The sequence below is a fragment of the Malaclemys terrapin genome, chromosome 15, assembly GCF_027887155.1.
Source record: "Malaclemys terrapin pileata isolate rMalTer1 chromosome 15, rMalTer1.hap1, whole genome shotgun sequence".
NCBI classification, from domain to species: domain Eukaryota; kingdom Metazoa; phylum Chordata; order Testudines; family Emydidae; genus Malaclemys; species Malaclemys terrapin.
In genome coordinates, this window is record NC_071519.1 from 7,854,792 (window position 1) to 7,881,168 (window position 26,377).

The window sequence follows — 26,377 nt, forward strand, 5'->3', positions numbered from 1 at the left end:
GAGAAAGCAAGCCAAGTTTATTTCAGAGCTCTGAAATGGCACTAGGAGACCAGCATGTCTCAAATCAAGTGCAACAAATACAAACAACTTTTACCTTTTATACTTCAAACTGTTTACATACATCTCTTTGTCTGGCTGTTCCCCTTACTCATCCCTTCCAGACAACTGTTATAATAAACTCTACATAAGCTTGTGAGAAAACTTTCCCAGTCTTTGCGACCTTGGATTAGACGCCTGCAAACTAACTACCCCTCCTTTCCCTCGCTCCTTATCTCTATTATTTCTGCTTGTGTGAGTGAAACTGCAGCCATCTGCTAAAAAGCTGACATTACATTTCTGCTTCAGCCTACTTCAGAGCATGTAAACAGTTAGCATAGAAGTAGGTGAGAGTTCCCAAGATGGAGTCACTGTGGTTCAGGTAGGCCCAGAGCAAAAGAGCTTCATCGGCACTTTTGGCCTTCCGCTCTCCCGAGTAACCTGGTAGCTATACCTAGTGGACCCCAACAATCCCTCCTTTGAGAACACTCAACAAACCTTTGTCAGAGTTTTCTCATACTCTAAAGACAAAATGCGATTACGCTCCATGCAATCAGGATTATCAATGAGAGGGTATAAGGGAACTTCTGGGGTATGGGAGGTACAAATCTTACGTATGAGCACTTTACAGCAAATGAGCAAAAGAACAAGAACAAAACATATCACCACACCTGTGAGCAAGATGCGAACAATGCTTCCCCCTATATCCCCTAGTTCCCCTAAACCAGTTAGCCAACCCCAAAGGGAATCCAAAATAGTGGGTTCCCCTTCCTGGGCCTTCCACTGGTTCAAGGCCTGTTTAGCCGACAAGATGTGCTTGTTAATGTCCTGTGAAAACTCTGGGACATAGGTACAACATTCTTCTCCAATAAGGGCACATACACCGCCCCGTGAAGCTAACACATAATCTAGGGCCTGGCGGTTCTGCAAAGCCAGCAGTCGAAGCTGGTACCGCTCAGAACTTATGCGTTTCTCTATGGCCAGGGTATCATTGGCAAAAAGCAATGCTCAAGGTTCTCGCGGGGAGTATGCTGTGGCTGTTCAGAAAGATCACCAGGCATTTCCAGTGACCCTTACTGTCTTTTGAATAACAGCTTAAGTCCCAAATCATTGTTAGCAGTCTTCTCCACAGGCTGGACAGTCCACTGTTTAGGAATGGGTACTGCTTTCAGTCGAGAGTGATGAATCCAGTTCTTGTGTCCTTCGACCTTTGTCACTGTATGGGTGACAAGCAGGACGGTGTGGGGTCCCTTCCACTTCTCTTGGAGAGGCTCGTCCTTCCAGGTCCGCACGAGAACGGAGTCACCAGGCTGCAGAGAGTGGACCGAGTATCCAGCAGAAGAGGCTGTGAATCTTTGGTGTACCTGTGAAGAGAAGAAAGAACAGCAGACAGAGAGCACATGTACTGAGACAAGAAACCACACCCCACTTCCCATTCCCCTGCCAGAACTGGGGTACCATTCATAGGCCATGCTCTTCCAAACATAATCTCGAAGGGACTAAGCCCTATCGTACCCTTAGGGAGAGCACGAATGCGAAGTAACACAAGGGGCAAGGCATCAGGCCACTTAAGAGAGGCCTCCTGACAGACCTTTGAGAGGTGTCGCTTGAGTGTCTGATTTGTGCGTTCCACTACTCCACTGGCTTGTGGTCGCCAGGGTGTGTGGAGCTTCCAGGGGATATGCAGAGCACTTGATACCTTTTGAACCACTTGAGATGTGAAGTGTGTTCCATTATCAGATTCCATCCACTGGGGAAGGCCGAAGCGAGGAATGATTTCCTTGATAAGATGAGGTAAACAAGGTAATAAATCATGGCCTTATGTAAGGCCCCCTGGTGGTCTAGGGATTATATAAGATGAGGTAAACAAGGTAATAAATCATGGCCTTATGTAAGGAACGGTTGAACCAATCGGTGTGGGGCTATACATGGGATAAACACATGATTCTCCTTCTTGTCCAATCCGTAAATGTGTGATTATAGCCTAATTGGGTTATGTAATGTTGAGAAAAACTATAAAAGAAAGCTTGTAATAAACAGGATTCGGATTCAGCTTGCAACCACATTGGTCGTGTGCTTTATCTGCTCCGCATGGGACCCCACAAATGGTGACCCCGACGTGATTTGGCTTGGACTTCGAGGCAGCTGACTGAAGCGTTTGGTGAGAAAAGGCGGAGGTGGCAGGAGGTACCGGAGGATACCGGCTCCTGGTCGTCCGAGAGAGACGTTCGTGAGCTCACAGCCGACTGAAGCGTTCGGTGAGAAAAGGCGGAGGTGGCAGCCGCGGCAGGAGGTACCGGAGGATACCGGATCCTGGTCGTCCGAGAGAGACGTTTGTGAGCTCACAGGTGAGCGGCTGCATTTGATAAAATGGGCTCTGCTTTGTCTGCAGAGGAGGAGACGGTGCATGATTTTTTATTACACATAGCTGAAAAGCGGGGAGAGAAGCTTCCCTCTGATGCGTTGTCCCGTTCGTTGAAATGGGGGCAGAGACGCGGGTTTTTTGTTACTCCTGATACTGTCTTTGATAAGGCAGTCTGGGAAAGTCTAGGCTCTGACCTCTGGAAGTCGGTCTCTCACAGCAACAAGGAGGCCGTGTCATTGAGCCAAATATGGTGCAAATCTAAGAAACTGATAAAGACGCTTGCGGCAGAAGCCAAGGTCCAGTCGGCCATTAATGACTTCTTTCGGCCAAAAGAGGAGCCGCCTTATGTGTTGCCGGTGGGAGCCCATAAGTTCTTTGGGGGTGAGGACACTATCATCCCCAGTGCACCCGAAGTTGATCCTAGTATCGTCCCATTACCGGACGACCCCGCGGATAAAATGAAGGTCTCGAGCCCAGAAGGGGATAAGTTACAAGAATTTCGGGCGGAAATGTACAAACAGGGCCTTCAGCTACAGGACATGCTGAATCAGTTGTCCCATTTGGCCGGTGAAAACCATCCCCCGCAGTCCCACACATTGCGAGCCCTGAACCAGCCCGGTTTTCCTGTCACCAATGATGTTTGTACCCCAAAGTTGGAATAGGTTGGAAAGAATGGCGGAGCCAGGCTTATCTAACTTTGAAAGGACATATAGGAAAAAACCACCGGATAAGATCCCTCCAGCGGATGATGTAGCTACCCGCTGTCCTCGTTGTGGTTTGTGGGGCTGCGTGATTGGGTGCACTGGACGGGATAACATGTCCACGCACCGGCCACTGGATGTCGCCAACCCATTTGCTCCAAAGCCTCCGGCATACTCATCTGATGTTTCCACCCTGCGACATGCTTCGGACCATATCCCGGGCAGCTCGGGCCCCACGGACCCCGTAAGGAGTTGGCATGGACTTATTAGGGAAGCCCATATAGAGGGGGAATTTGCGCCCGAGGCTTATCCAGTAGTAACACCGGACCTGCACTTGTTGTTTGTCACAGCCTAGACACCTGATAATGCTGTACTTCTATTTGTTCGGACTCCTTATTATAGGAGCAGGGGTCTTTGTATGTCCAAACTCTGTACCTTTTGTTAACCCACGACAAAATGTTTAGGTCACCTGGGCGAACCAGACTGGCCAAGAAGCCCCTTTTTGCTTGTCCATGGCCACCCCATCGGATCCCTTTAAAACATGTCTTATTGGCTATCCTTATTTACACCCCAATGGTTTTCATGGGTATTTATGTAATATTCTGTTTTTTAATAGTTCTCTATATATTTCCCAGTTGTTGAATGTCACCTGTCATCAGTTTTATAGGTTCAAAAAGAGTAGTCAGGTGGCTAGTAATTGTCCTAATGTTAGTTGGACCCTCCTACAGGCCTTATTTAAGAAAAAGGGGGGAGGTGTGGGGATGTATCATCCCTACACCAACCTAATGGAAAGTTCCATGAGGAGGTAAGGGTCACGATGGGACACTTGCAAGGCAACGGCTCATGGCCTTATGTAAGGCCCCCTGGTGGTCTAGGGATTATATAAGATGAGGTAAACAAGGTAATAAATCATGGCCTTATGTAAGGAACGGTTGAACCAATCAGTGTGGGGCTATACATGGGATAAACACATGATTCTCCTTCTTGTCCAATCCGTAAATGTGTGATTATAGTCTAATTGGATTATGTAATGTTGAGAAAAACTACAAAAGAAAGCTTGTAATAAACAGGATTCGGATTCAGCTTGCAACCACATTGGTCGTGTGCTTTATCTGCTCCGCATGGGACCCCACAAGGGTGGGCCACCAAACAGTTGGAGGGCTCTGGCCTACAATCAGGGTAGGGCAGTGTCAAGGTTCCTTCCCCACTCTGAACTTTAGGGTACAGATGTGGGGACCTGCACGAAAACCTCTAAGCTTCTCTACCAGCTTAGATCTGCTTTTGCTGCCACCACTCCCAATGTGCTAATTCCCTTCCCTGGGTAGCCTTGAGAGACTCCTCCACCAATTCCCTAGTGAACACTGATCCAAAACCCCTTGGACCTTAAAACAAGGAGGAATTAATCATTTCTCCCCCCTTCCCTTTCCCCCCCTCCAATTCCTGGTGAGTCCAGATCAATCCCCTTGGATCTTAAAACAAGGAAAAAATCAATCAGGTTCTTAAAAAGAAGGTTTTTAATTAAAGAAAGAAAGGTAAAAATCATCTCTGTAAAATCAGGATGGAAAATAACTTTACAGGGTAATCCAATTTAAAGAGCCCAGAGGAACCCCCTCAAGCCTTAGGTTCAAAGTTACAGCAAACAGAGATAAGCTCTCTAGCCAAAGGAACATTTAAAAGTTGAGAAAACAAAGATAAAACTAACACACCTTGCCTGTGTTTACTTACAAGTTTGAAATATGAGAGACTTGTTCAGAAAGATTTGGAGAGCATGGATTGATGTCTGGTCCCTCTTAGTCCCAAGAGCGAACAACCCCCAAAACAAAGAGCACGAACAAAAGCCTTCCTCCCATCAAGATTTGAAAGTATCTTGTCCCCTTATTGGTCCTTTGGGTCAGGTGTCAGTCAGGTTACCTGAGCTTCTTAACCCTTTACAGGTAAAAGGATTTTGGTGTCTCTGGCCAGTAGTATTGTACACAGGAGGGCTGTTACCCTTCCCTTTTAGTTATGACAGGCAGCAATGTTGATAAGCCCCGGCCCTCAGGCAGGGCGGAGCATTAAACAGTTAGGAGATTCTGGCCTGTATTCAGGACAGAGCAGTAACGAGTCTAGATGCCCAGGCAGCAAAGTCAGCAGGCTCTGGCCTGTCTTCATAGATTCATAGATTCATAGATTATAGGACTGGAAGGGACCTCGAGAGGTCATCGAGTCCAGTCCCCTGCCCGCATGGCAGGACCAAGTACTGCCTAGACCATCCCTAATAGACATTTATCTAACCTACTCTTAAATATCTCCAGAGACGGAGATTCCACAACCTCCCTAGGCAATTTGTTCCAGTGTTTAACCACCCTGACAGTTAGGAACTTTTTCCTAATGTCCAACCTAGACCTCCCTTGCTGCAGTTTAAACCCATTGTTTCTGGTTCTATCCTTAGAGGCTAAGGTGAACAAGTTCTCTCCCTCCTCCTTATGACACCCTTTTAGATACCTGAAAACTGCTATCATGTCCCCTCTTAGTCTTCTCTTTTCCAAACTAAACAAACCCAGTTCTTTCAGCCTTCCTTCATAGGTCATGTTCTCAAGACCTTTAATCATTCTTGTTGCTCTTCTTTGGACCCTTTCCAATTTCTCCACATCTTTTTTAAAATGCGGCGCCCAGAACTGGACACAATACTCCAGCTGAGGCCTAACCAGAGCAGAGTAGAGCGGAAGAATGACTTCTCGTGTCTTGCTCACAACACACCTGTTAATGCATCCCAGAATCATGTTTGCTTTTTTTGCAACAGCATCACACTGTTGACTCATATTTAGCTTGTGGTCCACTATAACCCCTAGATCCCTTTCTGCCGTACTCCTTCCTAGACAGTCTTTTCCCATTCTGTATGTGTGAAATTGATTTTTCCTTCCTAAGTGGAGCACTTTGCATTTGTCTTTGTTAAACTTCATCCTGTTTAACTCAGACCATTTCTCCAATTTGTCCAGATCATTTTGAATTATGACCCTGTCGTCCAAAGTAGTTGCAATCCCTCCCAGTTTGGTATCATCCGCAAACTTAATAAGCGTACTTTCTATGCCAATATCTAAGTCGTTGATGAAGATATTGAACAGAGCCGGTCCCAAAACAGACCCCTGCGGTACCCCACTCGTTACGCCTTTCCAGCAGGATTGGGAACCATTAATAACAACTCTCTGAGTACGGTTATCCAGCCAGTTATGCACCCACCTTATAGTAGCCCCATCTAATTTGTATTTGCCTAGTTTATCGATAAGAATATCATGCGAGACCGTATCAAATGCCTTACTAAAGTCTAGGTATACCACATCCACCGCTTCACCCTTATCCACAAGGCTCGTTATCCTATCAAAGAAAGCTATCAGATTGGTTTGACATGATTTGTTCTTCACAAATCCATGCTGGCTATTCCCTATCACCTTACCACCTTCCAAGTGTTTGCAGATGATTTCCTTAATTACTTGCTCCATTATCTTCCCTGGCACAGAAGTTAAACTAACTGGTCTGTAGTTTCCTGGGTTGTTTTTATTTCCCTTTTTATAGATGGGCACTATATTTGCCCTTTTCCAGTCTTCTGGAATCTCTCCCGTCTCCCATGACTTTCCAAAGATAATAGCTAGAGGCTCAGATACCTCCTCTATTAGCTCCTTGAGTATTCTAGGATGCATTTCATCAGGCCCGGGTGACTTGCAGGCATCTAACTTTTCTAAGTGATTTTTAACTTGTTCTTTTTTTATTTTATCCACTAAACCTACCCCCTTCCCATTAGTATTCACTATGTTAGGCATTCCTTCAGACTTCTCGGTGAAGACCGAAACAAAGAAGTCATTAAGCATCTCTGCCATTTCCAAGTTTCCTGTTACTGTTTCTCCCTCTTCACTAAGCAGTGGGCCTACCCTGTCTTTGGTCTTCCTCTTGCTTCTAATGTATTGATAAAAAGTCTTCTTGTTTCCTTTTATTCCTGTAGCTAGTTTGAGCTCATTTTGTGCCTTTGCCTTTCTAATCTTGCCCCTGCATTCCTGTGTTGTTTGCCTATATTCATCCTTTGTAATCTGTCCTAGTTTCCATTTTTTATATGACTCCTTTTTATTTTTTAGATCGTGCAAGATCTCGTGGTTAAGCCAAGGTGGTCTTTTGCCACATTTTCTATCTTTCCTAACCAGCGGAATAGCTTGCTTTTGGGCCCTTAATAGTGTCCCTTTGAAAAACTGCCAACTCTCCTCAGTTGTTTTTCCCCTCAGTCTTGATTCCCATGGGACCTTACCTATCAGCTCTCTGAGCTTCCCAAAATCTGCCTTCCTGAAATCCATTGTCTCTATTTTGCTGTTCTCCCTTCTACCCTTCCTTAGAATTGCAAACTCTATGATTTCATGATCACTTTCACCCAGGCTGCCTTCTACTTTCACATTCTCAACGAGTTCCTCCCTATTTGTTAAAATCAAGTCTAGAACAGCTTCCCCCCTAGTAGCTTTTTCAACCTTCTGAAATAAAAAGTTGTCTGCAATGCAGTCCAAGAATTTGTTGGATAGTCTGTTCCCCGCTGTGTTATTTTCCCAACATATATCCGGATAGTTGAAGTCCCCCATCACCACCAAATCTTGGGCTTTGGATGATTTTGTTAGTTGCTTGAAAAAAGCCTCATCCACCTCTTCCACCTGTTTAGGTGGCCTGTAGTAGACTCCTAGCATGACATCTCCCTTGTTTTTTGCCCCTTTTAGCCTAACCCAGAGACTCTCAACACTTCCGTCTCCTATGTCCATCTCTACCTCAGTCCAAGTGTGTACATTTTTAATATATAAGGCAACACCTCCTCCCTTTTTCCCCTGTCTATCCTTCCTGAGCAAGCTGTACCCATCCACACCAACATTCCAATCATGTGTATTATCCCACCAAGTTTCAGTGATGCCAACAATGTCATAGTTGTATTTATTTATTAGCACTTCCAGTTCTTCCTGCTTATTCCCCATACTTCTCGCATTTGTATATAGGCATCTAAGATACTGGTTTGATCTTTCCTCCCAGTTTTGTCCTGACTCTCCTTTCTCTCTGCCAATATAGCCCACACTCCCTCTTGTTTCCGACTCATTTCCCCGGTCTCCATGTTCCCCACTTACCTGTGGGCTTTGCTCACCTGTCCCCGTCGAACCTAGTTTAAAGCCCTCCTTCAGGACAGAGCAATACTGCATCTATATGCCCAGACCCTCAAACAGGGCACAGCAGCAAACAGACGGGGACCTGGATCTGGCAGACTGCCGACAGAGGTCTCTTGCCCTATGCTGGGGATGCTGCCACCCCAGGGGTGGGATGGCAGGGGTAGGGGGATGCAGGCCCACCCAACTGACCACGTCCCAGCCCAGGGCCCTAAGAGTGGGGGAGGGAGTATTCCACCACTGGGTGAGCAGGAAAATCTGGCCGCAACATGCTGGCCACCAGCAGTCAGCAACAAACTATATTCGGCTCCCCTGGGCTACTTCCTACACTCCCGTTTGGAGGGGAGGGGGGTGTTACCTGGGTCCCGGGGTCGTCATTCATCTCGCTGGGGTAAAGAGCTAAGGGCAGACCCAGTGACTCCTCAGTGTCTCTGAGTGCAACCGGCAGCTCTGGCAATCCCTCCAGGTCTCAGTCACTGTCAGGTCTGAGCTCCAGCAGCAGGTGGGACACGTCCTTCCCCTCCAGTGGCTCATCTCCAACTGAGCTGGAGGTTCTGCCTTTTATGCTTCCGGTTCCTGTTCCGCCCCTCTGCTTCCAGCGGGGCAGGCGTGGGGGTCCTAGCTCTGCCCACTGTGGGGGTTGCAGCTGACCCTCCATCCATCTGGGAGGGAGGCCACGCCCCATCCCTACACATACCCACATCTTGAATACTTCATTCAGATCTGGTCACCCTGTCTCAAAGAAGATATATTGAAATTGGAAAAGGTAGAGATAAGGACAACAGAAATAATTAGGGGCATGGAACAGCTTCCATATAAGGAGAGATTAATAAGACAGGGACTTTTCTGCTTGGAAAACAGATGACTAATGGTGGTTATGCTAGAGGTCTATAAAATTATGATTAGTATAGAGGAAGTAAATAAAGAAGTGTTATATACTCCTTATAACACAAGAACTAGGGGTCACCAAATGAAATTAATAGGCAGCAGGTTTAAAAGAAACAAAAGGAAGTATTTCTTCACACAACACACAGTCAACCTATGGAACTCCTTGCCAGAGGATGTTGTGAAGACCAAGACTATAACAGGGTTTTAAAAAAAACTAGATAAGTTCATGGCAGATAGGTCCATCAATGGCTATTAGCTTCCAGAATGGGCAGGGATGCAAAACCAAGCTCTGAGGTGTCCCTAGCCCCTGTCTGCCAGATTCTGGGAATGGGCAACAGGAGATGGATCACTTCATGATCACCTGTTCTGTTCATTCCCTCTGGGGAACCTGGCATTGGCCACTGTCAGAAGACTGGACACTGGGCTAGATGGTCCACTGGTATGACCCAGTCTGGCCGTTCTTCTGTTCTTAGAAAGTGTCTGGGGGGCATTGAGGGTCCAGATGGGGAATGTAGGAGAGGGGTCTGGGGTGGGGGAAAGTCTTGGGGAATGTGAGCTGCAGCAGGAATCACACAGGGGAAGGGTTTGGGGTGCACAGGACAGGATGGAGCTGGATGGGGAGTGAGTCTGGGGTCCCAGCTAACAGTAATGTCCCGAGCTCCCCAGCTACCACTGACAGCTGAGCTCTTCCTCCCCATTGAGCCCCGGAGAGACAGTGGGTGGTGGGTGAGTTTGTACCCAAATAACTGACAGAGCCAAGCAAGGAGCAAAGAAATGTTTGCTTCAGTCACTGGGTCTCTGTTTCTATTCCTCACTCTCTCTCCCCCCTTCTCTGATAATGAGCAATGGTAAGAGAAGAAGAGGTTAAAACACCTGCTAGGTGGTGGCTGGGTTTAGATAACAAACTTAAAACCAAAACAGCGCCCTCTAGTGTGACACTGACACGATCAGATTCTCACCTTTTATTGACACTTCATTAATAAATACAACAAGGAGTCCAGGAGTCCAGTGGCACCTTAAGGACTAACAGATTTACTTGGGCATAAGCTTTCGTGGGTAAAAAACCCACTTCTTCATGAGGGGTTTGGGGTGTGTGGGGGGTTCTGGGTTGGGGTGCAGCGGTGAGGGCTGGGAGGTGGGATGGGAATGAGGGGCTCAGGGTGTGAGAGAGGGCTCTGTGCTGGGGCATGGGTTGGGGTGCGGGAGGAAGTCAGGGCTCTGGGTGCAGGCTCTGGGCGGGGGCCAGGGATGAGGGGTTTGGGGTGAAGGAAGAGGCTCCAGGTTTGAGGGGGGCTCAGGGTGGGGCAGGGGATTGGGGAGCAGTAGGGGGTCAGGGCTCTGGGCTGAGGGTGCAGGCTCCGGGCTGGGGACAGGGCTGAGTGATTTCGGGTGAAGGAAGGGGCTCTGGGTTTGGGGGGACTCAGGGCTGGGGCAGGGGTTGGGGTGCGGGAGGGGGTCAGGGCTCTGGGTGCAGGCTCTGGGGTGGGTCCAGGGATGAGGGGCTTGGGGTGAAGGAAGGGGCTCCGGGTTTGAAGGGGGCTCAGGGCTGGGGCAGGGGATTGGGGAGTGGGGGCTCCCGGTCAGCGGCACAGCGGGGGTGCTAACGCAGGCTTCCTGGCTGTCCTGGCACCGCGCACTGTGCCCAGGAAGCGGCCAGGAGCAGGTCCAGCTTCTAGGTGGAGGTGCACAAGCGGCTCCGCGCGGCTCTTGCCCACAGGCACCGCCCCCCAGCTCCCATTCGCAGCACGGTGTCAGAACAGGTAGGGACTAGCCTGCCTTAGCCGGGCAGCGCCGCCGACCGGACTTTTAATGGCCTGGTTGACGGTGCTGACCAGAACCGCTGTGACCCAGTGGTTTCCATTCCGCAACCCAGGACTGGGTCACAACACGCAGTTTGAAAACCACTGCAGTAGGACATAGCGCCACCCTGTGGGCGTTTCATTTCCGTCCCTAGTTTCACACAGAAACACAATTTCCTTTGCACAGATCCATGAACAGCAAAAAAACCTCCCTGTGTCTCTGGTCTGAGCCAGGGCGTTCGATTCCAGTGAACCTTCTCTCCTGCAATGGCGATGGTCAGACAGAAGGGACATGGCACCTTCACCTCTGCCAGGGAGATATTGGCTCGGCTCTTTCTTTCTGCTGCTGTTGTTAGTCCATGAAACATCAAGGGTGGAATAAAAAGCTGAGTTTACTCCATGGTGAGGAAAGAAAGGAGCCACCAACCCCTTGGCAAAGCTCAGTGCCTCAGAGAAAACCTGCCCCCTGCTATTGCAATCACTGATGTGCTGGCGATATGATGGGAAAGGGACTGTCTGAATTATCAAGGCAGGAAATGAACAACAATCTACAGCAATGTCATTAACACAAACACACTCTCATCCTGCTCCAGCCGGAAGGGAAATGGGCAGGAATTCTCGCTGTTCAGCCATGAACACCCGTACACAATGGCACGGTGTGTTGTGGAACCTGGTCTGAGGAAACAATTGGAAATGATCAGTGAGAACAGAACTAGAGTGTAGTAAAACATATGCCTAAAGCAGGTAGTTGTGGCCGAGTGGTTAAGGCGATGGACTAGAAATCCATTGGGGTTGCCCCGCGCAGGTTCAAATCCTTCCAGCTACAGAGGAGCTGGTGGTTCGTTAGTTTCAATGCCTGAGCATCTTTGCTGTTAATGGAAGCTAGGTCTTGTCTCAGTGTCAGGCTATGTCTACACCACAGAGCTATGCCACTCTAGTTATAGTGTCTTAATTAAACCGCTGTTGCAAGTCCACACTCTACTTCTTGTGTCACCAGAGCATATCCATGCTAGCAGCTCTTGCATTGCCACAGAGAGCAGTGCACTGTGGGTAGCTATCCTGCTGTGCAACTGGCCGCAGGGTGCTTTGAGAAAGGTTTGCAATGCCTCATGGGCCAGTATAGCATCACATGATGCAGGTTTCTCTCTCCCATTGTTCCATGGGCCTCCTACTAGATTGCAGCTGCTTTTCAACTGCAGTGTGCATGACGGGGCAGAGACCATGTGGGTGCTGGGGAAGAGGGAGTGTGTCAGCATGCTGTCTCTGTGTTCAGACAGCTGCTGGAAACAACCAGTCCTGAGGCAGGGGAGGGGGAGAGCCCCGACATCAGCCCCCGCTTCCCTCAATGGCACGGCACAGCACAGCTCAGCACAGCACAGCAGTCTCTCTCTCTCTCTCTCTCTCACACACGCTGCTGCCTGCCTAGCTCTCGGGTGCCGGAAATGGGGGGTTAGAGGGCCATGTCCCCACCACTTTTTAGCAGCTGTAAGGATGAATGACGGAAGGGGGGACAAAGCGGAGTCTTGGGGGGAAGAGGCGTTCTGTGGGTGTGGCCTCGGGGGAGGGGAGGGGTGGGGTCTCAGGGAGAAGGGGTGGAGTGAGTGAGGGGCCTTGGGGAAAGGGGCGTTGTGAGGGGGTGGGGCCGCAGTTCAGACGCCGGGGGCCCCCCCACTGTAAGGAAGCTCCTGCCCCGGCTCTGTGTTGGCAGTGCGGGGGAGCCGCATTCCACAGCAGTGATTTGCTCCTGGATGCCGGAGCAGGGCAGCAGGCTCAGCTGTCAGAGCTTCCTGGCGTGATGGACGGGGAGGGGCCCAGCCTCTGTAGCAGGAATGCAGGGCAGCCAGTTCACGGCGGGCATGTGGGATACTGGTGGAGGCCAGTTATGGTGATATAATAACCAGCAGCGTCTACACTGATACTTTCTTGCTTTAAGTTTGCCACAAAAAGCTCTCGGCCTCTCGTCGAGGTGGTTTTATTTTGTCACCAAACCAGGACAGTTTTGTTGCCAGACGTGGCATTGCAGTGTGTACACCAGCCAAAAGCTGCCGACCGCAGGAGCGTCATGTGAACATGCAAAACCGATTTTCTTATAGCGCTTTCTGACTGTCGACAAAACTCTGTAGTGCAGAGACGGCCCTATTGGAATCACTGATGTGCTGGAGATATGACTGGGAAAGGGACTGTCTGAATCATCATGGCAGGGAATGAACAATCTACAGCAATATCACTAACCACAGACACACTCAAATCATGCTCCAGATCGAAGGGAAATCATAGAATCATAGAATATCAGGGTTGGAAGGGACCTCAGGAGGTATCTAGTCCAACCCCCTGCTCAAAGCAGGACCAATTCCCAACTAAATCATCCCAGCCAGGGCTTTGTCAAGCCTGACCTTAAAAACCTCTAAGGAAGGAGATTCCACCACCTCCCTAGGGAACCCATTCCAGTGCTTCACCACTCTCCTAGTGAAAAAGTTTTTCCTAATATTCAACCTAAACCTCCCCCACTGCAATTTATACATAGATTCATAGATTCTAGGACTGGAAGGGACTTTGAGAGGTCATCGATTCCAGTCCCCTGCCCTCATGGCAGGACCAAATATTGTCTAGACCATCCCTGACAGACCTTTATCTAACCTTAAATATCTCCAGAGATGGAGATTCCACAGCCTCCCTAGGCAATTTATTCCAGTGTTTAACCACCCTGACAGTTAGGAACTTTTTCCTAATGTCCAACCTAAACCTCCCTTGCTGCAGTTTAAGCCCACTGCTTCTTGTTCTATCCTTAGAGGCTAAGATGAACAAGTTTTCTCCCTCCTCCTTATGACACGCTTTTAGATACCTGAAAACTGCTATCATGTCCCCTCTCAGTCTTCTCTTTTCCAAACTAAACAAACCCAATTCTTTCAGCCTTCCTTCATAGGTCATGTTCTCAAGACCTTTAATCATTCTTGTTGTTCTTCTCTGGACCCTCTCCAATTTCTCCACATCTTTCTTGAAATGCAGTGCCCAGAACTGGACACAATACTCCAGTTGAGGCGTAACCAGCACGGAAGAATGACTTCTCGTGTCTTGCTCACAACACACCTGTTAATGCATCCCAGAATCACATTTGCTTTTTTGCAACAACATCACACTGTTGACTCCTATTTAGCTTGTGGTCCACTATAACCCCTAGATCCATTACTCCTTGGGCAGGAACTCTTGCTGTTCAGCCATGGACACACTTACAGAAGTGAGTGTGTTGTGGAAGCTGGTCTGAGCAAACAATTGGAAGTGATAGTTCAGTGAGAACAGAGCTATGGTATGGTGAGAGATAGCTGTGAATGAAATAGTTGTGACTGAGTGGTTAAGGTGATGTACTAGCAATCCCTTGGGGTCTCTGTGCACGGGTTTGAAGTCTGCTAATTACAGAAAAGCCAGCGTAGTGGCTGCTGCAGTTTTAGTACCTGAGCATCCTTGGTGCAATCTGGAGCCTGGCCTGGTCTCACTCTCAGGCTAAGGCTGCCCTTAAAATTCTACAGCAGGTGGGTCCAAGGAGTGCACTGCAGGTATATTTGGGCCTGCTAAGAAGGAGGAGTGGGGAAGGGGGACGTGGATAAATGTTGTATGGTGTCAGATCTGGGAACAGAACACTGGGAAACAGACTCTCCTGGCGTGTAGAGCTATGGAGATGCCTGCTGGAAACTAACCCCAATGAAAATTGCACTGCCTGCATTTCGGACTTCTGGTCTCCTGATTTCTGCCTGCATGACAAGAACCAGGGGAGGGGGTGAAGGGAAAGCCACCTAACAGACACTTGGTGGGTAAAGAGGAGATTGAGGATCCAGCCTGGCTGAATGTGTCTCCTCTCCCCACAGCTTGGTCGATCTGCTGAGGAAATGGAGAAGACTGCCTTTGCCTAGCCGTACATTGCATGCCAAAGAAACAGGTCTTTCGGTGACAAGTGTTGAAAGGAGGCACCCGACAAATGTGGAGACAAGAAAAATGTCCCCATCACTCAATTTGCATCTGTGGCTGTTGAAGCCAGAACACAAAGTGCTAAACACTCTATGGCAATGGCTATCAGAAGAGTCTCTGCCAAAGCCTTTTTCCACCATCAGGGTCTCTCTGTGTACGGAGCTCCTGATAATGTGATGTCTCTGGGCAGTGGAGAACTCTATTTTGGCATCTCTTTGTCTCTTTTGTGGTGAACATCTGCAGTGGCTGTTAAAAGGCGTCTAGATAGTCATCTTTGGCAAGAGCTGGCTGAAGAGCCTTCCTACTAACCAGGAGATCGTGGCTTGGCCTGCCAGTTCTTCCTTGCTGAACCTAGCTTGTCTGCTTGGCTCCTTTTTTTGTATCTCTTCTCATAAAAAGAAAAGACCTCGCAGCGCAATCCTTGTGCTTGTTCAAGACCGAGAGAGCCTTCCTTGCGACTAAGTCTTGGAAAGTGGCAAATGAGAAGTCTGGAGCTGATGAAAAGGTTACCACAACTCAGAACTGAGCTGAGATTGCTGCAACTGAAACTCAGAGCACTTACTAACCACTATATGATCAGCGTATCAGGCAGTAGCCATATCTGAAGAAGTGAGGTTTTTACCCACGAAAGCTTATGCCCAAATAAATCTGTTAGTCTTTAAGGTGCCACCAGACTCCTTGTTGTTTTTATATGATCCGAGCGGCTGGTGGGAGAAGCTCATGTTAGAAGCCCTGTCAACTCAGCTGTGGTTTTCTGTGCACAGAGAGCCAGACACCGAAGGTCTGCAAGTCGTGAGGGAAATGGGGAACAGCTGTACTTTGGAATTTGAAGGTGTTGTCTTAGACCATCAAGTGGAACAATTGCAACCAAACCCTTGAGGCAGGCACTATGGCTTAGCTGGCTAAAGCACCTGCCTAGTAAACAGGAGATCCTGGGTTCAATTCCCAGTGGTGCCTTGTTGTGTGGCTTTTGTCTCCTCGGCTCACATTTTCCTCTGTCTTTCTAGGACACAGAAGAGACTTCTCTTGGAAATCCAAGTAATTGCTTGCTAAGGAAAAGGCTTCTTTGGAGAGGAGCATTGGAAAGAATCAAATCGTAAGCCTGGAGTTGTGGAGCTCCCAGAAGTTATTAAGGGACAGAGACTCCTCAATGCCCTTAGTAACAAGGGTTTGGGGTTCCCTGAGGCCAGTAAGGGGGTCACTATGTCTGCCTTTTAACCCTGGGTGTCAGGTCGCAAGTCTAGGGGCTTGGCTACACTTGCAAGTTAGAGTACATTAAAGCAGCCCCAGGCACCCTAACTACTGACGTGTAATGCTGCTGTTGTGCGTGTGTGTGAGACAGGGGGGTCTGCTGCTGTCTGAACACACAAGACAGCATGCTGACACACTCTCAGCCCCCCAAACACACTGTCTCTCCCCCCACGTACACACAACACTCTCCCTGTCACACTCCACCCCTGCCCCCTGTTTGAAAAGCACGTTGCAGCCACTTGCACACTGGGATAGCTACCACAAGGCACTGCTCTCTGTGGCGTTGCAAGAGCGGCTAATGTGGCCACTCCAGTGCGCTTGCAGCTGACAGTGTGAACACACGGCAGCGTTTTCCCTGCTGCGCTCGCCGAAGGCTGGTTTAACTCCCAGCGCTCTACATCTGCAAGTGTAGCCAAGCCCTAAATTTGCCAGACCAACCTAACTAAGTAACTGCCCCCCACCATCATTTGCAGTGAGTAGGGGCACGCTGAAGCACACACCACACTCGCTGGCTCAGCCTTGAGCATGCTGGGGTGGCCACCTCCCCGTTGATGAGACCTGGTCCCACCATCTTCGTGGAGCTCCAGTCTGCCCTGCTGCCATCCCTGTCTGTGTTGTCTTCTCTAGCAGTTGACTGGAAGGTGCGCATTGGCCCATGCCATGGAGCTATGTTGTCTCGAAGGGCGAAAGCAGGAAGAATGGTGCCTTCATAGCCCACCCAATGTTCCATAACATCATTAAGGAAAATATTTCTCAATGAACTCTCAGTAAAAGATCAGAAACAGCCAATGTCTTCTCAGTCTACGAGCATTGGTATTTTCTTTAAATTTGCCAGATCAACCTAACTAACACCTACCACACATTTGAACCTCTTCTTTTCACACCCTTGCTCACAAGGCCAGCTTTAAGCCGATTCGGCCGATTCCCCAGAATGGGACCCCGTGTCTAAGAGGGCCCCACAACGTCCGGGGCTGCTGGCGGAGCGGGAAAAAAAAAAAAAAAAAGCCGCGTCCTGCTTCTCCCCAGTCTCTTCAGCGTTTGCGCCGCCATACGGCTGATCAGCGCAAGCCTGGGAGGCAGGCGTGAGGAGGAGGAATGCAGCGTGGTTGGGGAAGAGGCGGGGCCAGGGTGGGGATTTGGGGAGGGATCCAATGGGGCAGAGAGGGGGCGGGGCCAGTGCGGGGATTTGGGGGGGATCCAATGGGGTCCCTTAATATCTTCTGGGAGCTCCCCAGCAGGCTGCAGGCGTCAGCCGCCTCCTGCCTCACAGGTTAGACTCTTGGCGCTGTGCCAGCCGCCCCCTCGCTTGCAGTCCCAGTGTGAGAAGAAGGAGGCCTGGTGCTGGCAGAAGAGGGTTTTGATGAACCTGTGTTATGGGCCCAGCACGCTTCCTCTGTCACTCTGCTGGCTTTTCGTAAGCAGCACCTGGCTCCAGGCTAGTGCCCTGCGAGCTCTGGCACTGGCAGGAAGCGGTGCAGGGTGCTGGCAGTGACCCTGGCAAACCAGCTGCTGGTTGGTGTCTCTGTGGTATCCTGGGTCAGTGAGTTCAGCTGTTAATGGAAAGGAGGGGGGTTATGCTCCCCCAGGGATGCCACTGAAGGCTCCTCGTGGGCTCCTCAAGGTCTGCTGGGAGCCGTGATGTTCCCCTTTTGCCGCCTCGAAGGCTCCCTCTTGGACACAGTGGGGTCACCTGCTGGCTGGAAGAGTGTGGGGGCCGCGCCACAAAAGCCTGTTTCCGAGCAGCCACGCCGGGGACTCGGGCTTAATCCAAGTGCAAAATCTTCAGTTATGCACGTTTTGCTCCCTTCCTGCCTCCGCCCAGTGGTGTAGCCAGGTTTTAAGAGCAGGGAGAGCAAACATAAAAAAGACGCCCCCCCTTGGCTCCTCCTCTGGCCACGCCCCCCCTTGGCTCCTCCTCTGGCCGCTCCGCGTCCCCCCCTTTGGCTGACTCCTCCAGACCCATCTATTGCTAGGGCCCTGCAGGTACCCGGGAGTCCCCTGCACGCACCCTGACACCCCCCACCATGCCCCGGGCCGGGCCGAGCCGCTGTGGGGTCCACGTCCCTTTAAGAGCGGGGCTGGGCTGAGCCGAGCCGGCAGGGAGGTGGCTCCACTCCCCACTGCAGGCTGATGCCGGAGCCTGGGCTGAGAGCCCTGCTGGTCTCCGGCACCAGCTCCGGGCGGGACTTTGCTGTGGCTCCCCCTGGGCCGGGCCGTCCCCTTCACCTGCACAGTAGGGGAAGGTTGCATGAGGACAGGACCTGGTGCCATCTGCCTGGCAGGCCCTGGGGGGCACTGGGCGAGATGGGGTGTTGCGGGGGGCATCGGGCAGAGGGATGGGGCACTGGGCCCCGGGACAAGCTCCCAGCGCGCGCTTGGTCACTCACCTTCCCATCTGGGCCGAAGGGGAGGGACTCTCAGTCTCTTCCCCGACTGTGGAGGGCACGAGGCCCCGCTGGGTCTCCGCGGCCTCGCTTGGCCTCGAGGAGGCGGCGACTCCGTGGAGCTGGTAGTCCGGCCAGTGGGGCTGCTGGACGCCTGCTCCTCCATCTCTGCCTCGCCCCAAGCACAGAGCACGCCAGGCGCGAACCCCATCCCAGGTTAGCCCCTTGCGGGGACCGAGGGCTGAACAGGCCTGGCAGGGCAGTGCGGGGGCTGCTGGAGCCTGGAGGGGGAAGCTGGGGCAGGGGGGGCACGGCCTCAACCCCCTGGGGCTGCCTACCCTGCGGAGGAGGCAGAGGGGTGCAAGCCACAGCAGGACCCCAGCCCTCTGGGAGAGGGGATCTGGGGCCAGCCTGGGGAGGCAGGAGCAGCCCCGGGAGTGCTGGGTGCATGCAGGGCAGAGCCCCGGGAAAGCCCCAGCCCCGCGGTGGGCAGCGCTGCAGAGGAGGAGCCCGCGGCAGGCGAGGGGCAGCTGGCGGGCAGATCCCCTCTCCCCGGCAGCTTCCTGCTTCCCTCGGCCCGGAAGCAGGAAACAGACGGAGAGAGGGAAGCTGCCCGACAACTGCGGAGCGCTCGGCTGCCGAGCCCTGAGCCGCCGCAGGAGGCAGCTGCGGCAGCGATGTTGGGGCCGCGTGGGGTGCGACGGCCGAGAAACTGGTCCCTTCGCTCCTCTGGCTGCGCCTGCCGCCCCCCACCAATGGCTCCTCCGGAGTCAGGCCATGCTGCCCCCCAACTTGCCTGCAGGACCCCAGTGCCGGCCCGGCAGGCGCCGGTTATGAAAAATTTACTGAGGGGAAGCGGCTGCTTCCCCTGAACCCCCCTAGCTACGCTACTGGCCTCCGCCCAAGCGAGAAACGGACGAGGCACGCCGGCTCAAAGACGCCTCCCTCCCACTTCCCTGTTTGCTGCACGTAGTTCTTGGCCTGCCTCATGCCTCATCAGGGAAGTGCGGCCATGCTGCCCAACCCTGAGTCACGTCTGCAGCCTGGCCCGCCCCGGCTGACGGAGCCCAGAGCCACGCGAGTCAATGGCAGGTCGAGTCGGGAGCCTCAGCTCTTTCCCCTGACAGCCACACAGAGCTGCCTGGCATCCCGAGAGCCTCCCTGGTGTTCTCCCGCAGCAGCCGCCGGCCGGTGTGGGTGGGAAAAGGGGACGAGGAAGCACTGCTGCCTCAGGCCGGGACAGGAGGCCCTCACCACACCCAGGCCTGCCTCTTGCCTTCAGCCCAGGCAGCCAGAGGTGCCGGGGAGCTCCCTGGCAGGCTGCCGCCTCAGCCACCTCTTGCCTCATGGCTTAGGCTCTTGGTGCTCTGCTGGTTGCCGCCTCGCTTGAAGGGCCAGAGCCAAAAGAAACAAGCACGTGTCTAGCAAGGGATGGTTTCGATCCATCGACCTGCGGGGTATGGGCCCAGCACACTTCCACTGCACCACTCTGCTGGCTTGTCACTTACAGCCTCTAGCACCCAGCCTCCAGCATCCACACTAGCGCCTTGTGAGCTCTAGCACTGGCAAGCAGAAGCGCAGACTGCTAGGCAGCAACCTTGGTAACAGCAGACGTGTGTCTCTGTGGCCCAATGGGTCAGTGCATTTAGCTGTTAACCACAAGGATGGTGGTTTGAGCTCCCCCAGGAATTCCAATAACCCCTTACCCCTCAAGACCTGCTGAGAGCCTCCAAGGCCCCTGTTTGCCACCTCAAAACCATCCCTCTTGGCCTCGGTGGTTTCAGCTGAGGCCCAAAGAGTGCACTGGATGTGACTCAGAAACCCATCTCCCATGCCAGAGGCTCAGGGTTAATCTTCAAGGCTTGAGAAAGGACTATTCTCAGTAGGTGCCCAATCAAGAAACACTTATCTGACAATGGACTTTGGGAGACGCCAATCCACATCTGAGCTTTCCTGGGAACTTTCAAACTAACATGTAAACAATGGCGCCGGCCTGCAAACTGAGTCATGCGTGGACATGTGATTTGCCCATGTGACTCCAGACTCCATCTTGCTGCTGTGATTTTCCAAGGTCAGTCTGAGGACCAATCATATTCAACTTATTCATAAATGATCTGGAGAAAGGGGTAAACAGTGAGGTGGCAAAGTTCGCAGACGATACTAAACTGCTCAAGATAGCTAAGACCAAAGCAGACTGTCAAGAACTTCAAAAAGATCTCACAAAACTAAATGATCAGGCAACAAAATGGCAAATGAAATTTAATGTGTATGAATGTAAAGTAATGTATATTGGAAAAAATAACCCCAACTATACATAAAATATCATGGGGGTTAATTTAGCTGCAACTAATCAGGAAACTAGTCTTAGTGAGACCAGAAACATGGCTCAGGAGGGATTAGGCCAGAGTCCTTTCCTCCTTCCTCATTCCCTCCCCTTCTTTGGAGAAGGATTCACAGCAACAGTTTTCCCTCCAAAACCTGAAGTTCCTCCAGTTTTGAAAATGGGGAGAGAAGCAAAGTCTGTCGTGATTTCATATCAGTAATGGATAGAAAGTTCTCAGCAGCCCCTGCCAGCCTTTCAGAAGTGGGGCGGGGGGATCCCTGGGCGAGGCTTCTTTAACAGGAGAATGGATGGCATAGAGGAGCCAAATTTTGTAAGAAATGTCCATGCCCGGTGACTGGCAGATAATGGCCAATAGGGACCCAGCCTAGAGACGACTACATCTCAGCACTGGGTGAAACAAACCCTCATGGAGACCATTCATCATGGGGGTTTGGGATACTGCTGGTGAACATGGTGAGGGGAAAGTGAGGGGCTAATACAGTAGCATGGAGATTCTCAGCCACTCTGGGCACAGCCTGGGCAGCAAGGAGCCAGACACAGACTGAGCCCTCGTCCTGTGCCCCCTGAGGAAAAGAAAAGGGTCCAGCCAACTGTCCTGTGAGCAGCTGGGAGACACTGTCATAGAAATTCCTGTCCGTTCCAGCTGAGGAATAAGGAGAGACGGACACAGCTAATCAAGCAAGGAGCCCCGGGATGGGCGATCCGTTAATTTCAATTGCAATTGGGTTCGAGCTCATAAGTCAGCAAAAACAAAGAAAACACTTACACCAAAGCATTATATGCAGTTGACTACGATAATCTATCGCTCTATGATTGGCCAAAATTTGCTATCATTACCATACCTAATTAGCAAGCTACATGTATCTGCCCTTCTTATGACCCCTTATTGTTCATCTACTTGCCCCACCCCTTGCGTTATTTTGCAAACCAAGCAGTTAGTTATCTACAGGATGCAGGCACAGAAAGTTCCATTGTCTCCAGGTTTGGAGTTTGGCTACATTTCCTCTCGAAGGAACTTCCTGAGTTAAGATATAGCATAGCTGTGCTGTATATCTTCCATGTGTACGTGACAAATTTGCCCCCTGGCAGTTAAGCAGAATAATTTTATATCAACACCATTCCCCCAAACAGGGGGAGGCCTCTGGCTTTGGTGTGTATTAAATATGGAGCAAGTCACTTTCCTCAACAAACATTTTAATGAAGATAAAGGGGGAAAGAAATGAGTCTCAAATGAGAGGAGAAAGTTGACCATTTAATTCCCTGCAACCTCCAGGATGGAGAATGACTAAGGCAACAAATTCCCTCCAAAATAGGAGGACTTGATGCAACTAAACATGGGAACGTCTCCAAACACGAGATGCTTTTGAACAGACATTTAATAATGACATGGAAAAAGACAAAATCTGACAGCTGATGTCTATGTCTATCACTGAGAAAAGTTAGATGCCTGTAAGTCACCAGGGCCTGATGAAATGCATCCTAGAATACTCAAGAAGCTAATAGAGGAGGTATCTGAGCCTCTAGCTATTATCTTTGGAAAATCATGGGAGACGGGAGAGATTCCAGAAGACTGGAAAAGGGCAAATATAGTGCCCATCTATAAAAAGGGAAATAAAACAACCCAGGAAACTACAGACCAGTTAGTTTAACTTCTGTGCTAGGGAAGATAATGGAGCAAGTAATTAAGGAAATCATCTGCAAACACTTGAAAGATAGTAAGGTGATAGGGAATAGAACAAATCATGTCAAACCAATCTGGTAGCTTTCTTTGATAGGATAACGAGTCTTGTGGCTAAGGGAGAAGCGGTGGATGCGGTATACTTGGACTTTAGTAAGGCATTTGATACGGTCTCGCATGATATTCTTATCGATAAACAAGGCAAATACAACTTAGATGGGGCTACTATAAGGTGGGTGCATAACTGGCTGGATAACCGTACTCAGAGAGAAGTTATTAATGGTTCTCAATCCTGCTGAAAAGGTATAACAAGTGGGGTTCCGCAGGGGTCTGTTTTGGGACCAGCTCTGTTCAATATCTTCATCAACGACTTAGATATTGGCATAGAAAGTACGCTTATTAAGTTTGCAGATGATACTAAACTGGGAGGGATTGCAACTGCTTTGGAGGATAGGGTCGTAATTCAAAATGATCTGGACAAATTGGAGAAATGGTCTGAGGTAAACAGGATGAAGTTTAACAAAGACAAATGCAAAGTTCTCCACTTAGGAAGGAACAATCAGTTTCACATATACAGAATGGGAAGAGACTGTTTAGGAAGGAGTACTGTTTAGTGGACCACAAGCTAAATATGAGTCCACAGTGTGATGCTGTTGCAAAAAAAGCAAAATGATTCTGGAATGCATTAACAGGTGTGTTGTGAACAAGACACGAGAAGTCATTCTTCTGCTCTACTCTGCGCTGGTTAGGCCTCAACTGGAATATTGTGTCCAGTTCTGGGCACCGCATTTCAAGAAAGATGTGGAGAAATTGGAGAGAGTCCAGAGAAGAGCAACAAGAATGATTAAAGGTCTTGAGAACATGACCTATGAAGGAAGGCTGAAAGAATTGGGTTTGTTTCGTTTGGAAAAGAGAAGAGTGAGAGGGGACCTGATAGCAGTTTTCAGGTATCTAAAAGGGTGCCATAAGGAAGAGGGAGAAAACCAGTACACCTTAGCCTCTAAGGATAGAACAAGAAGCAATGGGTTTAAACTGCAGCATGGGAGGTTTAAGTTGGACATTAGGAAAAAGTTCCTAACTGTCAGGGTGGCTAAACACTGGAATAAACTGCCTAGGGAGGTTGTGGAATTTCCATCTCTGGAGATATTTAAGAGTAGGTTAAATGTTTATCAGGGATGGTCTAGACAGTATTTGGTCCTGCCATGAGGGCGGGGAACTGGACTCGATGACCTCTCGAGGTCCCTTCTAGTCCTAGAATCTATGAATCTGTGTTAAGTCATTGAAGAGAAAAGGGTGAAAATCTGGAGAATTTTGGATCAATTTTCACTAAGTAGAGCGGAAAGTGAAAAAATGTGAAGTATTTTATATCGATAGTCAATAGTAGGTAAAGAGGTAAAATGAGAGTGTTATTTGACAAATTGAAAGAAAATGGGAAACATCTGCAAAACTTTTCTAAATATATTCAAAATTGAGAAAAGGTCAAAATCTGAAGATATTTTATGTTAATATTTATTATTAGTGAGACATGGAAAAAATCTCAGGGAATATTAAATTAGAAATAGATAACTAGAGAGAAAGGAAGGCAATTTTTTAGGATATTCTCCTGAAGAAGAGATCTGTGTGTAGCTCAGAAATGGATCTCTCTCACCAACTGAAGTGGGTCTAATAAAAGATATGACCTCACCCACCTTATCTTTCTAAATGCAAAGCAATGCACATTGGAGAGAAAAACTAGAGCTACTTTAAAACATTACTGGGTGGTAAATTAACTATCACCTGTAGCCCATATAGCTAGCTTTAGCATTTCTTTTATGCAGCAGTAACGCAAGGAACCCACAGGCCTGTCTCCTGTAGGACACTGGCATCAGCAGTTAGCATAAGGCTCGAGGTCTATGAACTCTGGCACAGATAACTGGCCTAAGGGTCACCCCTAAGGTTTGGGGAACTGGAAATAGAGTGTCTAAGGGGGAATTTCATCCGTAAAGACACCAGCCGACCAGAGGAACATGAGCTAACACCGGCCTTCGGATAGAACATCCACAGATGTCTGACCACAGGAATGCCATGGCAACGAATTGACACATATGACCCCAAGATGATATCATTGCTACAGTAACCTATAGGAGAAGCAACAGAGAGTCCTGTGGCACCTTTAAGACTAACAGATGTATTGGAGCATAAGCTTCCATGGGTGAATGCTCACTTTGTTGGATGCTCCAATACATCTGTTAGTCTTAAAGGTGCCACAGGATTCTCTATTGCTTTTTACAGATCCAGACTAACACGGCTACCCTCTGATACTATAGGAGAAGGACACCCCAACATTAGTAGGGAGAGGAAATACAAATAAGGACGAGGGGAGAAACCCCCAGTGAACATGCATTGCACCTAGCAGCATCAGCAGAACAGATTATCGGCTACACAACCCAAGAAAGGGATCTACATGTTGCTGTAGACAGATCAGTGAAAAGCTCCACTCAATGCACAGCTGCCAGCAGAAAAGCTAATAACATGTTCGGATTCATAAGGACTGGGATGGAGAATAACACCGAACATTTGTATATAAAGCGAGGGGGCACCTCCAATACCCCGGGACCACCCCGGCTACTACAGCCCTGCACACGGGATAGTTTAGATCTGTCTTTGAGAACTGGGGAAGAAACAGGTCTAAAAAGAACCATTTGCTAATGACAGGTTTCAGAGTAGCAGCCGTGTTAGTCTGTATCCGCAAAAAGAAGAACAGGAGTACTTGTGGCACCTTAGAGACTAACAAATTTATTAGAGCATAAGCTTTCGTGGACTTCCGAAGAAGTGGGCTGTAGTCCACGAAAGCTTATGCTCTAATAAATTTGTTAGTCTCTAAGGTGCCACAAGCAACAGAGGGTCCTGTGGCACCTTTGAGACTAACAGAAGTATTGGAGCGTAAGCTTTCGTGGGTAAGAACCTCACTTCTTCAGATGCAAGTTCTTACCCACGAAAGCTTATGCTCCCAATACTTCTGTTAGTCTCAAGGGTGCCACAGGACCCTCTGTTGCTTTTTACAGATTCAGACTAACACGGCTACCCCTCTGATACTTAAGGTGCCACAAGTACTCCTGTTCTTCCATTTGCTAATGAGAGAAACGTGCCCGGCGCTGAGAGCTGACCTCGAGGCAGTGAGGGGAGTGGGACAGTTTGCCGGGATAGTAGATGGAAGTTCCATAAACAGACAGTGATAACCCCTCACATGGCAGCCGGGCGCTTTGGGGAGCTGCTGTCAGAGGGGAGTGAGGGGAGTGTGGAGCGGGGCACTGGAGGGTGCTGGGGGGGTCACGGGCCAGGGCGGGGGCCGGTCAGACGCGGGGGGCGGGGCAGGTCACGGGGGGCGGGGGGCCGGTCGGACGGGGCGGGGCAGGTCGAGGGGGGGGCCGTTGTTAGCGGCGCTGCCCGACCCAGAGACCCCGAGGCCGAGGCCCCCCGCAGCGCAGCTCTTGGCCGAGGGGCGGGGCCGCCAGGGACCAGGCTCCGCCCCCGGGACACGAGAGTTCGCCTGAGAAGCGGGAAGGCGCCGGGGGGGAGGGGCCGCTGCTGGGGGGGGGCGGATCTCAGAGGCGCCGGCGGGTCTGAGAGGCGGCGGGGCTTGGGGGGGTGTCTCTGCGGGGGGAGGGGATGAGCGGGGGGCGGGGTCAGGCTGACCCCGGGGCCCGCCCTTACCTGGGCTGCAGAGGGCGGAAGCGCCGCGGGGCAGGCTGGGAGATGTAGTTCCTGACTCTCCCGGGAGCGGATCGCGAGGGGCGGGGGTCCCGCATGCGCAGAGCCAGCGCTCGCAGAGC

The 26,377-nt window shown here is 50.3% G+C and overlaps 1 long non-coding RNA gene and 2 other non-coding genes across 3 annotated transcripts; 2 read left to right on the top strand and 1 right to left on the bottom strand.

Moving 5' to 3' along the window:
- LOC128823131 (uncharacterized) lies at nucleotides 1-26,345 on the bottom strand. Its single transcript, XR_008441683.1, has 2 exons — nucleotides 26,259-26,345; nucleotides 1-1,400 (listed from the first exon to the last, which is right to left on the bottom strand). It is a non-coding gene; the product is annotated as an uncharacterized LOC128823131 (long non-coding RNA).
- TRNAS-AGA (transfer RNA serine (anticodon AGA)) lies at nucleotides 11,693-11,774 on the top strand. The gene has a single exon. It is a non-coding gene; the product is annotated as a tRNA-Ser (tRNA).
- TRNAT-AGU (transfer RNA threonine (anticodon AGU)) lies at nucleotides 15,792-15,865 on the top strand. The gene has a single exon. It is a non-coding gene; the product is annotated as a tRNA-Thr (tRNA).
- Nucleotides 26,346-26,377: the final 32 nt, after the last annotated feature.